The sequence below is a fragment of the Heterocephalus glaber genome, unplaced genomic scaffold (genome assembly GCF_053883595.1).
Source record: "Heterocephalus glaber isolate CG9 unplaced genomic scaffold, H.glaber_assembly_v1.0 deba00001673, whole genome shotgun sequence".
Classification (NCBI taxonomy): Eukaryota; Metazoa; Chordata; class Mammalia; order Rodentia; family Bathyergidae; genus Heterocephalus; species Heterocephalus glaber.
Window position 1 is genome coordinate 13,390,813 of NW_028258410.1, and position 12,767 is coordinate 13,403,579.

The following is a 12,767-nucleotide window of genomic DNA, read 5'->3' on the forward strand; positions in this document are numbered from 1 at the left end:
GGTGAGTGGAAAGGGGGTTGTATAGAGCAAATATGGAGCCAGAGCATTAATCAAAGCCAAAGTCTTGTGCAGATGGGCGGTGCCTCATCCCATGGCTGTAGGGAGGGCAGGAAAGAGCTGAAGCCAGCTGGGGCAAACCTTGAGAAAAGTTGGGAATGGAACTGCCGCAGAAGCAGGAGGACCCACTCTGGGTGGCCTGGAAAAAGTAGATGCAGAGCTGACTGGTCTGCACCCTTTCTGTCTCTGGTGGTGGCATGAAGAGCCAGCATCTCCAGCAGTTCTAGTTCTTTTTAAAAATGTTTTTAATTTTCAGGCTGGCATTGAATACACTATGTAGTCCAGGCTGCCTTGAACTTGTGATGATCCTCCTGCCTCAGCCCCCCGAGTGCTGGGATTACAGGTGGGCATGGCCACATCTGGCTCCAGCAGTTCTAGTTTGGAGCAGAGCCAGCTCAGTGGTGTGCATCGCAAAGCTGCCCGCATGGCCTTTAATAAGACTCCACCATCCCAGGTCCTGGGTTGGGAATCTGTTCTCCAGGCCACATGGGCACAGTTCCTCAGTGACTGCTGGCTTCTCCCAGGCCCCTGCCTGCCTCTCAGCTCTATCTTCCCTTTTGATCCCTTCTGTTACTTGAAGGGTCAAAGCTGCAGACACTATCAGAGCTGGGATGGGGTTGGCAGGAGGGAGGCTGAACACAGGTTCCTCTGCTGGTCTCATTTTAGAGCTTTGCGGCCCCTGGGACTAGGAGAGGTAAGTGAGCAACCACCCAAGGCCCCAGGCACCAGGTAGAGAGCAGGGATGCACAACCACCGCCCACCCCAAGCCCACTCGGTTTTCTACTCTAATGTGCTAACTCTTAAGTCTGAACACAGGTCAGGCTAGTAGAATCTCCAAATGCTGGAGGAAAGGCAACCTTTTTAACAAATGGTGCTAGGAAAACTGGATATCCACATGCAGAAAAATGGATTTAGACTCACATCTCTCAACTGTAGGAAAATAAAAGTGAAATGACTCAAAGACCGAGATATTAAAGCAGAAACAGTCTGCTGGAAGATAAAGTAGGGAAACTCCTGAAGACACAGACATAGACAAGGACTCTCTAAATAGAGCTCTAATTGCTTAAGACACAACATCAAGAATCAACAAATAGAATCATATTGAAATAAAACCTTCTGCCCAGCAAAAAAACAAACAAAAAACAAAAACAAAAATACGAAACCAAGAGTGAAGAGATAACCTACAGGATGGGAAAACTTTTTTTTTTTCTGGCCAGGTATTCCTCAAACAGAGGACTAATATCTAGAATATATAAAGATCTCAAAAAATTATAGCCCCCCAAACTAAAGACCTAATTAAAAAGCAAGAAACTGAGATGAATACACACTTCTCAGAAGAAGCACAAATGGCTAATATCCAACATCTCTGGCCATTCAAGAAATTCAAATTAAAGCAACACTGAGATTCTATCAGCAATAAATCAAATAATAACAAATGCTGGCGAAACTGTGGGGATAAAGGAACCCTGGGGAGTATAAACTAGTCCAACTACAGGAAATCAGTAAGGTGATTCCTCAAAAATCAGAAATTCCATCAAACCCAGCTCATTCCCTTCCCTTGGGTATCTTCCCAAAAGAGTTTAAGGTATTATATTACAGTGATACATGCATGTCCATATTCATAGCAGTACAACTTATAATAGTTAAATCTTAGAAGTGGCCTTAATGTCCATCAACAAATGAATGGATTAAAAATGTGGTGTTTTATACACAATGGAATATTACTCTGCTATAAAGAAATATAAATTTGAGTGAGGTGTAGAAAAATCGATGCACCTTGAGACCATAGTGTTAAGTGAAATAAATCACACAAGCTTAAATATCACATGGTTTTTCTTTTATGAGAAATCCAATGTATACATAAAAGACCAAAATAAAAGATGGATAATAGCAAGCAGGAAGATAGATATTTTGCAAATGAGAAGGGGACCAGAAGATGAAGGGAGGGAGGGACAGAGGAGGGAGAGGAGGGGAAAGGGAAATAAAAAGAATTAAGATGTGTTATATGCATGAACCAACTCCCCACCATGAGTGTACTCACAATCAAATTTAAATCGAAAAAGAATTTCCCTGGGCAGGAACAGTGAACTCAAATGACTGTAGAGGCTGGGCAATAAACATTTATGTGAGACAGGCGAAGTGTGACAGTGGGTGTGGTGGAGACCAGCATAGCAGGCAGATTTTACTTAGAATATCGCCACTGGGGCCAAGTGAAGCATCCACTACCGTGTCCGGCTCAGGCTGGGTCGCAGGCTCTGCCCACATCTCCTTGCAAACCCAGTCAGTGGTAGGGCCTGAGCATTTCTGCCCCTTGCGAGGCTTCTCTGATGCATTCTTGGTTCCACACTTGGCCTGGAGCCTCCTGCCATTGAGGCTGTTTCTCCCCTTTCTGCTGTCCTCCCTCTTTCCCAAAACAGGACTCAGCCACACTATGGTCCAATCCTTCTTTCTCCTTGTTTTGGGTATCACGATCTTCCCTCTTTCTAAACTTTTATACTTCTGAAACTAAAATTTGTAGCTGAAGACTGAGTGTAGCGGCACATGGCTATAGTCCCAGTTATTTCGGAGACTGAGGCAGGAGGATCACAAGTCCATGAGTTTGAGTCCACCCTGGGCAACACAGCGATACCCTTTAAAAATGTAGCTAATGGGTGTGGGTGTGGTGGTGCACGACTGTAATCCCAGCACTCGGGAGGCAGAGGCAGGAGGATCACTGAGTTCGAAGCCAGCCTGAACTACATAGTGAGACCTTGTCTCAAAAAAAAAAAAAAAAGTAGCTAATGGGTAGGGAAATAGAGGTCATAATAGTTTCCATCCAAATAGCCTTAAATGTCATTATTTCTTTGGAAGGATAAATCATACCATAAAGTCACTACCCACAGCATGAGGTAATAAACAGTGCCCCAAACCAGGGACGTTGTGGGGAAGGTGCAAGGAACTCCAAGTGACCAGTGACTTCTGGCTCCCACTCTGCACAAAGATGTAGCCCCCGCCCAGGTCAACAAGAAGAGCATTTTTTCCCTTACAGAAATCCTTCTTTGAAACATGTCCATACTTAGCACTTTGGGTCTTTTCCCACAGATTCTATGAGTTAGTTGTTTTCAAGAATTCTTAGTTTTCAGGAAAGGTGACAGACGTGTTCATACTTCACTTCCGAGGGCCAGGAGAAGATAGTGACACATATACCACATTTTTAAAAGAAAGCATACACTGTAAATATTGTAAATCCTCTGCTGTATGGGAATGGTGAGTTGTTCAAGTACACGAGGGATTGGCATGCATGGAGGAGCTTTTACTCTGAGATCAGTGAAGTAGTTCATTCTATATCTCTGTGAGGTAGCTGAGCTCAGGCTTGCAGCATCAGGAGTCAGCACCAGGCAGAGAAAGTTCTTTGATCATCTTTACAGACAGCTCTCTCCTTGAGTGTACTGGGAAGTATTTTGCATTATGTAAATACAAAGATTGGCTCAGAAAGATCAAAGCAGAGGGAATGGTCTTATCTGTTAGCTTGTGAGTGTTATTTTCCATCAGTTTTAAAAAGCACATTAACAACAACAACAAAAAAAATAGAAAGAGAAAAAAAGTTTCCAAGAAAGTAAGAACCGCCCCCCCCCCATTTTTTCCAGCCACCCACGTTCTCCATAAAGGGAAGACAGAGGGGGGAAGCAGCAGGCTACAGAAGAAGCAGTAACTGTGTGACACTTCCTTTGGGAACAGTTTCTGTAGTGACCTCCTGAGGGATGAGAAAGAGCTAACATGTTTCTAAGCAGTCATAGTAAACGATCTGGGAATGGGCCCTTCCTCCTAAACCCCACACAAACATACAGACTCCTTGTATGTAGCAGCTAAGATTACCATCCTATAAATCATCCTGACGGGAGAAGCCCTCTTTAACCTTATGGATGCACATTAGCCCCCCTGAAGCCCAGCTCTCTGCCCTGAGAAAAGTAATAGTCTCAGTCCAGATACTCAGGGGCTAGATTTATTTTGTTGCCGAGTACTTAGCCAATGCTGTGCAATAAGGATGGTTCGCTGTACTGGAGATGAGAAAGCTAAGGCACAGAGAGGGTAAGTAAGTGGCATCAAGTAGCTCAGTAAGCAAGGGCCAGTGCCAAGATAGAAACACAGGCAGTTTTTTTTTTTTTTTTGGTACCAGGGATCGAACTTGGGTCCTTGCGCTTGCGCAGCAGGCGGCGAAACCACTGAGCTAAATCCCCGGCCCCTACACAGGCAGTTTTGACTCTGGAGCCTGCCCTTTACGCCTACAAGCCTTACGACTTAGCACATACTCATACAAGATGGCAAGTGTGTTTCAGTAGATCCTGGATGAGTGAATGACAGAGTGCCTTCTGGGGTCAGGGGACAGGAACCTGATAAAATGAAACTTTTGGATAACAGAATGTGCTAACAGCCACAAGAAAGAATGATGTAGATTTGATATAAGCTGGGATGGAGCAACCTCCAAAATACAGCATTTGACTTTTAAGAAAGAACAAGATGAGAAACTGCATATGACAGTTCCCACTTATGATTTTGTCAGTGCAGCACTGTTTGGGAAGATTATATAAGTCATGGGGCCGCCCTGGGCAGGGGAGCAGCAGTCTGGGGAGCCAGAGAGACTTGGGGGGCAACCCTGTCAGTCCATGTTCATTTGTACAGTTGGAATTTTTTGTCCCCTATGTAGATGTTTTGCTGTTTTGGGTATAAAAATTGAGCTTTGAAATCAGGCCTGGTGGCATATGCTTGGAATCAGCACTCAGGGAGGCTGAGACAGAAGGATCACAAACTCAAGCTTAGCCTGGACAACTTACTGACTTGGCAAGATCTGCCTCAAAATAACAAATAAGGTTGTATCTCAGTGTGAATGCTCTGGAACCCATCCCTGGGGGCGGGGGGCGGGGGGAAACTTTGAGTCAGACTCCAGCTTGGCCAAATGCAGCTCACTCTTTGCAAAGGAAGATGTTTCCCACCTGGGGACCCTTTCCTGACCTGTTGTGAGGATCAATGTATCCTCAGCATGCATGACATGAACTGCCCATCCGTCTGTGGACCTGTGTCATGAACAGCCTGGAGGATGCTGGCAGTGCGTGAGGGTTTTTGAGAACCAGAACATTTTGAGTGTTGGCTTCTCCCCAGCAATTTAAGAGTAGGGCCTCAGAGCAAAGGCACACAGAAAAGTCTGCAAACGATGATCTGGGAAAGCAGACAATATCTAATCATGTGTGAGGGCCCTCAGAAGCAGGTCTGGGCTGGAAGAGCTTGCCCAGCAAGTCCAGAAGACAGGAGCGAGGCTCTAAGGAATGGCAGAGGTCACTTCCTTTTCCACACTCGACCCTCCCTGGCCCTCCTCTGGCCAGCAGTGGAACCATCTGGTTCTGTGCACAAGATCCAGGACAGTGGGAGGCCTCCCTGATGGAACCCGTTACCCAGAGTCCAAGTTAGAGTATGCAGGAGCATGACACAGTGGCTGTGCCTCCCAAACATCTGACATTGGGGACACCACTGAGAATATCCGGAGGCCTGTCCTGCAAGTCTGCAAGTCTGCAGCGGGGAAGGGACGCCAGCCCAGCAGTCCACTCCTCCTTTCTGCCCCCCTCACCTGTCTGTCACTCAGTTTCCTCTCTTTCCCTCTCTCATCTTCTCCATTGGATTCCCATCTCCCCTTTGTCCTTTCTTCCCCCTCTCCTCTTTATTCCCTCTCTTTGACATAGTTGTCCAAGAAAGAAGTTATTTCTTATTTTTTAATCATGAATTTCAGTAGCTTTCCATATCAGTATTTATACTTAAATGTAAAATTCTCTAATGAGGAACAGAAAGTCACTTAAAATAGCCAAATGGTGTGAGATTTCAAAACCAAAATTTCCCTGAAAATTTGCAACTATATTCAGTTATTTCCCTTTAACTTGCCAGGCTTCATACAGTGAAAGAATTAGTTTATACTGCTGTAAAGCTCAAGATAGCCTTGCTTCAATCACTGGCATTTCATTATTAGAAATATCTGGAATTTTTTTAATGAAGTGACAGCTAAGTAATATTTTGCATCATTCTGCACTGTAAGGGGAATTGTTTCTTTTGAGCTTTTTTTTCAAACAACAGCAAAAAGTTAGAGGTGCTGAAGGAAAACTAACTTTCTTTCTTTCTTTCTTTCTTTCTTTCTTTCTTTCTTTCTTTCTTTCTTGTGGTTAATGATAATAGTGAAGAAAAATAACTGAGTTTTTGCTTTAGTTTCCCTTTCAAAAAGTTGAAAATGCTAGAATGAATGGTTCCAGGATGTGCAGAAAATGATCTGAAGTAATTTATCTGAAAATATGCTATTTGAACTTCCTTTTCACAATAACTTTTATGTATGGTAACATTTAAGCATAAGAAAACAGTAGAATATAAAAAAAAGTATTCCTTTTTTGTGTCAAAGCCTAACACCTAAAACAACTGCAAGTTGTTTGGTATGATAGTTCTTGGTATTATAGTTATTTGGGAAAGCTCATTACCTACTTTGCTAAGGTGGAAGAATAATTAGAAATAACAAGTCAGGGACCCTTTGCATGGTTAACTCCAAAGTCCAGGCAATCAACAGTTGCAGAACAAGGATGTCCAAGGAGAGAAAGGAGATACTCACATTCACTTTCATCTTGCTCCTCTAAAGAAACTCTGTTCAAAGATGATTATTCCACATCCCAGCAACACCAGCAGAAGCCACTTTAGGAGGGAACTGTTTCTGAGGTGACTCGTGCAGGAATGAGAGGAATCTGGGCTCTATAAGGCATGAGCTGACAGCCAGGCTCTTGAGCAGCTGTCCTTGCCAGTTGCTCCAGGCTGAAACCAACAACCAGATGCGGCCTGATGTATTGGGCCTTCCCTGTGAGGGTCCCTCTCATATATCTGCATGCAAAGAGCCATTGCAGCTGGTTTATCCATAAGCATCAAGGACAAAGATGCAAATAATACTGGTGAACTTGGGTAGGAAGAGGGGGGAGGAGAAAAAGAAAAACTTAAGTAAAAGGATATTCTTTGTTTTCCTAACACTGGGTAAAAAAAAAAATGATCCTGAAAGTTGGCATATTCTGTGAATAGGAATGTTGCAGAATTTAAGAGACAAGAGACACCACTGGGAAACAGGAGGATTTCAATTTTAGGTGAACACTGGCTCAATGGACTAATGTATAAAGAAAGAGCAATAAACAGAAAAGCTCCAGTTTTTATACATTTGGTCAAAGGGGTTGGTCTTTCTAGTGACATAGCAAGTGAGTTTACAGAAACAGGAGAAGGGCAGAGAGTTTTGTAATTTAGCCTTGAAAGAAGAGCCTTGTGAATCTTATGAGAACAAGTTGACTTAAACTTTGTTCTCAGGATATAGTTGCCAATTTTATCTGTACCAGAACTAGCAGTTACAGCTACAAGAGAAGGAAGAGGGGGCAGTGATCCAGGAGGGTATGGCCCAAGGCTGGGAAAAACTTGTTTTTCTTTAAGTCCTGCTTTATTCCCCCCTGATGCTTTCTATAACAAGTTTTAATAGAGAGCATCATCTTTATCATTATTATTATCAATTTTTTGTCACAAGGGGGTGCTCAGTACAACCTACTATGCAGAGGTTGGTACTTGGTTAAGCCCATCAGTCGAGTGGTGGTGTGTCTATCTATCAGAGTCTCTATGGCTGATTGAATGTTTTTGACAGGTAGGGGTAAGAAGCAAGGGAGAATTATAACAAAGAGGATAAGAAACTTATGTTGTCATTGTGACTTTAGGTTGATCTTTAAGCTTTGGCTGTGCATGGACTGGTCAGCTTCCAGAAGGACCAGAGTAGGGCTACTGTTTCCTCAGGCTATTGCTGTGCATAGACTAGTCAGCTTCCTGGATGACTAGAGCAGGGCTGTGGTTTCCAGTAATGGCCTGATCTTGTCACAGGATCAGCTGGTTTGGGTGGTCTGGATCCTGCTGTTTGGTCCATTTATCTTGAGCTGTTGGCTTTAGCTGACTGTGGTAGATCTAAGACAGCTCCTGGGACTTTAACAGCAGGGAGGGTGGACAGGATTACAGTATGAGGCTCATCCCATATGGGCCCCAGGGCTGATGTATTTTATTTATTGACTCAAACAAAGTCCCCAGGCTTGAAGGAGTATATTGAGTCAGTTAGGCTTATGGGCATTCTCTCTTGTACTCAACCATGAATGTCATGTATAGCTATTTTTAAAGCCTGTATTTGTTTCCTCAAGGTCATTTTTTTTTTTTTAGCACACAGAGATCACTGTTAATTCGACTTATGATGGGGGTGACTGGCTGAACAAAATCTCATAAGAGAAATACCCAGTTTATTTGGTGGGTGTGTACTGGACTCAGAGGAGGACCATAGGGAGGACTTGATCCCACCTCAAGTGGGTTTCTTGACAATATTGTGTCAGCAGCTGTTTCATTGTCTGGTTCACGTGTTCTATCTTTTCTGAGCTCTGTAGTTAGTAAGCCATGTGAAGCTTCTATTTTATCTTTAACATCTGTGTGAGCTCCTGGACTATCTTGGCTACGAATATTGGTCCACTGTCTGACCCTAGGATCAGGGGTAGTCAAAATCTTGGGATAATGTCTCTTAACAGCATTTTGGTCACCACTTGTGCCTTTCCTGTTTAGGGAGGGAAGGCCTCAGCCCATCCTGAGAAGGTACAGACAAGCACTAACATGTATTGATAGCCATCAGTTTGAGGCAATTCAGTAAAGTCCATCAGCAAGTTTTCAGATAGGACAGCTCCTGTTTCCTGGATACCTGGGGGCCAGGTGGGCCCTTGTCTTGGGTTGTTTTAGGCACAGATTAAGCATTCCTCACAAACAACTCAAGCGATGGCAGTGAGCCATGGCACATAGAAATGGCATCTTAGTAATGTTTCCAATGCTGTTTTATTCATGTGAGACCCTTGATGGAATTGTTTTATGAACTTGGGGCCCAGCACTTCAGGTATGACTAGCCTCCCATCAGCAAACTTCCATCATCCCCCCTTTACAAACTTTCCAGCTTCTTGGACAAACTAGGCTTTGTTATTTGAAGAGTAATTTGGAGTCTCCGGGAGAGGAGGCTCTGGCATGAGGGGCATGGCTAGGTCCCTTTCTTGGATTTTGGTGGACTATCATAGCAGCCCATTTTGTTTTCCTGGTTCCCTCTGGCCTCTAATGTTTCAGACTATTGTTGCCCCCTGTAGTGTATGACAGCCACTTTTTCCAGGGCCCATATTGCATCTAGCAGCTGTAAAATTTCCTCTTTGTACTTTATTTTGTTTCCAGCTGTCAAAGTCCTCTTTTCTTATATATAACCTCATGTACATGTAATGTTCCAAAGGCATATTTAGAATCAGTATAGATGTTAGCTAGTAAAAGAGCCCAAGCGATTAGCTTGTCTTCTGGGCTGAGGTTCTGGTGGGCAGAGGCTGGGCCTCTACCACAGAGTCTAACAGCACCATTGTATACTCGAATGGTCAATTATCCCAAGGTTAGCATGTCAGCTTTCTGCATCAGCAGGGAAATGGTAGCTAGTGCCTTGAAGCATGGAGGTCATCCTAGGGCCATATGGTGTCTTCTGACAAGTATGCCATTGGGTGATGCTAGGATCCCATGTCCTGGCTTAAGACTCTTACGGCAATTCCTTTAGAAAGGCTTGGCTATATTTGGCAACCCTAAAGCTGGGGCCTTAGTCAAAGCCTTTTTGATCTGTTTAAATGTTTTTTCCTGGTCAGCTTCCCAGAGGAAGGGCTCCTTTTTTTTTTTTTTAACCCCCTTTGTGGCTTTATATAGGGACTTAGCCATAAGTAAGAAATTTGGGATCTAGATATGGCAGAATCTTGTTATCCTCAGAAACTCTTTTGTTTGGCACCAGGTGGTTGGGGCTGGGAGGGCACAGACAGCCTGGTTTTGTTTTGTGTCTAGTTTGCATTCTCCTTGAGTCACTATGAAGCCTAAATATTTGACCTCTTGAAAGCAAATTTGGGTCTTTTTCTTGAATACCTTATATTCAGCCCTCCAAAGCAAATGAAGGAAGTCCTTGGTTTCCTGATAATGGTTCCCTCAGATTGAGGCTGCCCGAAGGAGGTCATCTACATATTGGAGCAGGGTGTAATTGTCTCCTGGTGTGATAAAAGCTTTGAGGTCAGTAGCTAGTGCCTCTCCAAAGATTGCAGGAGAGTGTTTGAACCCTTGAGGAAGCTTAGTCCAGGCGAGCTGTTCTTTTGTGCCCATAACAGAATCCTCCCATTGATACGTAAAGATAGGCTGGCAGACAAGTGCAAGATGCAAACAGAAAAAGCATTTTTCAATTCCAAGCAAGTAAACCAGGCATCATTTGCTGGAGTAAGTCCCATTAATATCTATGAATCTGGCATTGTTGGGTGAATTGTCTCAGTGGCTTCATTTACAGCACGTAAGTTCTGCATTCGTCTGTATTTATTTGTCCTTGGCTTACATACTGGCAGGAGCGGGGTGTTCCATGTTTTAAGAGCCACTTTGTATGTCCTTGCTTCAGCTTATACCCTGGGAATCTTGCATGCTAGTCTATGTAGCTCATCTATCCCTGGCTTTTGTGACTTATCTGAATACAATCTTCATTTTTCTGACTGTGGGACAGTAAGAGTTAACATTATGGACCTTGGTTGAGTAAGGCTTAAAGTCATATTTTCTTGTGGCCTGAAGGTAATTTGAGCCTGCAGCTTTTGGACTAAATCTCTCCCTAACAAGGGAACTGGGCAGTTTGGCAGATACAGGAATTCATGTTGGACTTCTTGCCTCCCATAACACATCTTTTAGGGTGACCAAATGGTCTCATCTCTGGAACCCCAGTGGCTCCTACAATAGTCACATTTTTCTTGGATAATGGCCTAATAGATTGCATCATCACTGAGTGCTCAGATCCACTGTCTATTATAAAGTCCATCAATTGGCTTCCTACTCTCATTGTCTGGAATCTTCAGTTCTTGTCAGTCCAATGAGGCCAGCAACTGGTTTTTCCCAGGGGTGACAGCTTTTTGCAGGTGGTCTCCTAGTTTTGGAATTTTTATCATCTCTGTCATCATTTCTCTGGTCATTCATTTTTTTCAGTGCCCACACTTTTTATGTCACACACATTGATTCCAATCTAGCTTTGGTCAACTGGCAGATCTTGGCTTGGTCTAGCTTCTGTTATGCTCATGTCTGTGCCTTTGCCTCTTTAGCGATCTTTGTCTTTTTTCTCAGTGAGTGCTGCTGCCCACAGATCTGCTTTTTTTTTTTGAGCCTCTCGTTGGCCTCCTGTTTTGTTATCTTTCTTTTGTTGTTGAGCCTCCTGGCCATTCTTCATCCCCAGTTATCACCTATGTACATGCCCAATCATTCCCCCGCCAGCCACCCTATATCAAAGGAGGGCCAATCTATTTCATCAAGCGTTTTAACCTCTGGAATGGGTCAACTTTACTCCATAGCCTCCCATATAGCCTCTTTAAAAGTTTTTTTTTTAACAAACATTCTAATGGGGTAGGTTTTGATGCTTTTTTCCCCATATCTACACTGTTGTGATGCAAATCATTTTCTCAAGCACTTTCATTTTAGGAACACCCTGAGCTCTATCATACTAACAAGTTACCATACATATTTCTTGAGTCTTTTGACCAACAAGGAACTTTTAGAAGGAACAGCACAGTTTTTCACCAAACTAACCAACAAACATACATATTTTCCTTAAAAAATTACTTCTGCAAGCTTTCTCTTGACATATGTAAGCTTTCCAGTCTTGTCATTATCTCTTTTTGTCTAACAGGACAGAACTTTTGTCATACAAAATCCTCTCATATCAAAAGTATATCTTTTATACTTATAACCTTCTTAATATTTTTCTCCATCTCACTTACTGTAAACCTTCTATAACAAACTTGGTTGCAGCTGCTTGGATTTTAAAGTGCCCCCCCCCTTTGTCCTTTGATTATTACATTTTAAATTTAACTGGGTGGCAACAGACTTCTTAGTAACCTTGAATCAGTGTTTTTATCTTAAACCAACAGAGAGCAGAGAAAAGAGCAAGTTAACCCTGTAATTACAATTTAAGACTCTGCAATGGACAAGAAATGGTTTAAGCACACCAATTAAACAAAAATATCAACTCAAATTGGAAACCGAAAGTACATTTATCAATTAGCTAAAATTTATAATTTGATTCCTCCTTTTGCCTGGCAGGATGTGGTCATAGTTCCTCAACTTTGACCAGGCAGCCCCAGGCTGGAGTTGCTCCAGCTTTCAGGCACCTGCAGGCTGTGCCAGGCCGGTGACATGGAGCAAGCATCAGCTTTGGGGCTCCCAAAGCCAGGAGTGTCCCTCACATTGTCTTGCTTTGTGCTCTCTGGCACTTTGAAATGAAAAGATACCCCTGCTTTGTTTAACCTCAGCACGGGCAGCTGCACTGAAGTCTCTCCACCTTGCATCCTCCCTTTAGCCCAGTGGGCTGGCTGCACAGGCGTTCTTTCAGTTTTGGTCCCCATGTAGGCTGTTCGCCGTCATCACACCATTTCACAGGGTGCTCCTTTTTTTATTCCCTGTCAGCCTGCCAGAGGTGCCTTGGCTGTATAACCTTGCACACTAAAGCTAAGCAGCTCTTCTCATGCCTTTGCTCATTTTGGTGCAAATCATTCTCAATTACTTTTGTTTTAAGACCAATTAGACCACCTCCTTCCCCTAGTCTTCAGCTGAGCTCAGGTGACCTCTGACTCACACAC

General features: G+C 43.4%; 1 protein-coding gene across 2 annotated transcripts in view; it reads right to left on the reverse strand.

Moving 5' to 3' along the window:
- Cass4 (Cas scaffold protein family member 4) overlaps positions 1-12,767 on the reverse strand; it is a 61,502-nt gene that overhangs the window by 20,670 nt on the left and 28,065 nt on the right. The window lies entirely within an intron of this gene.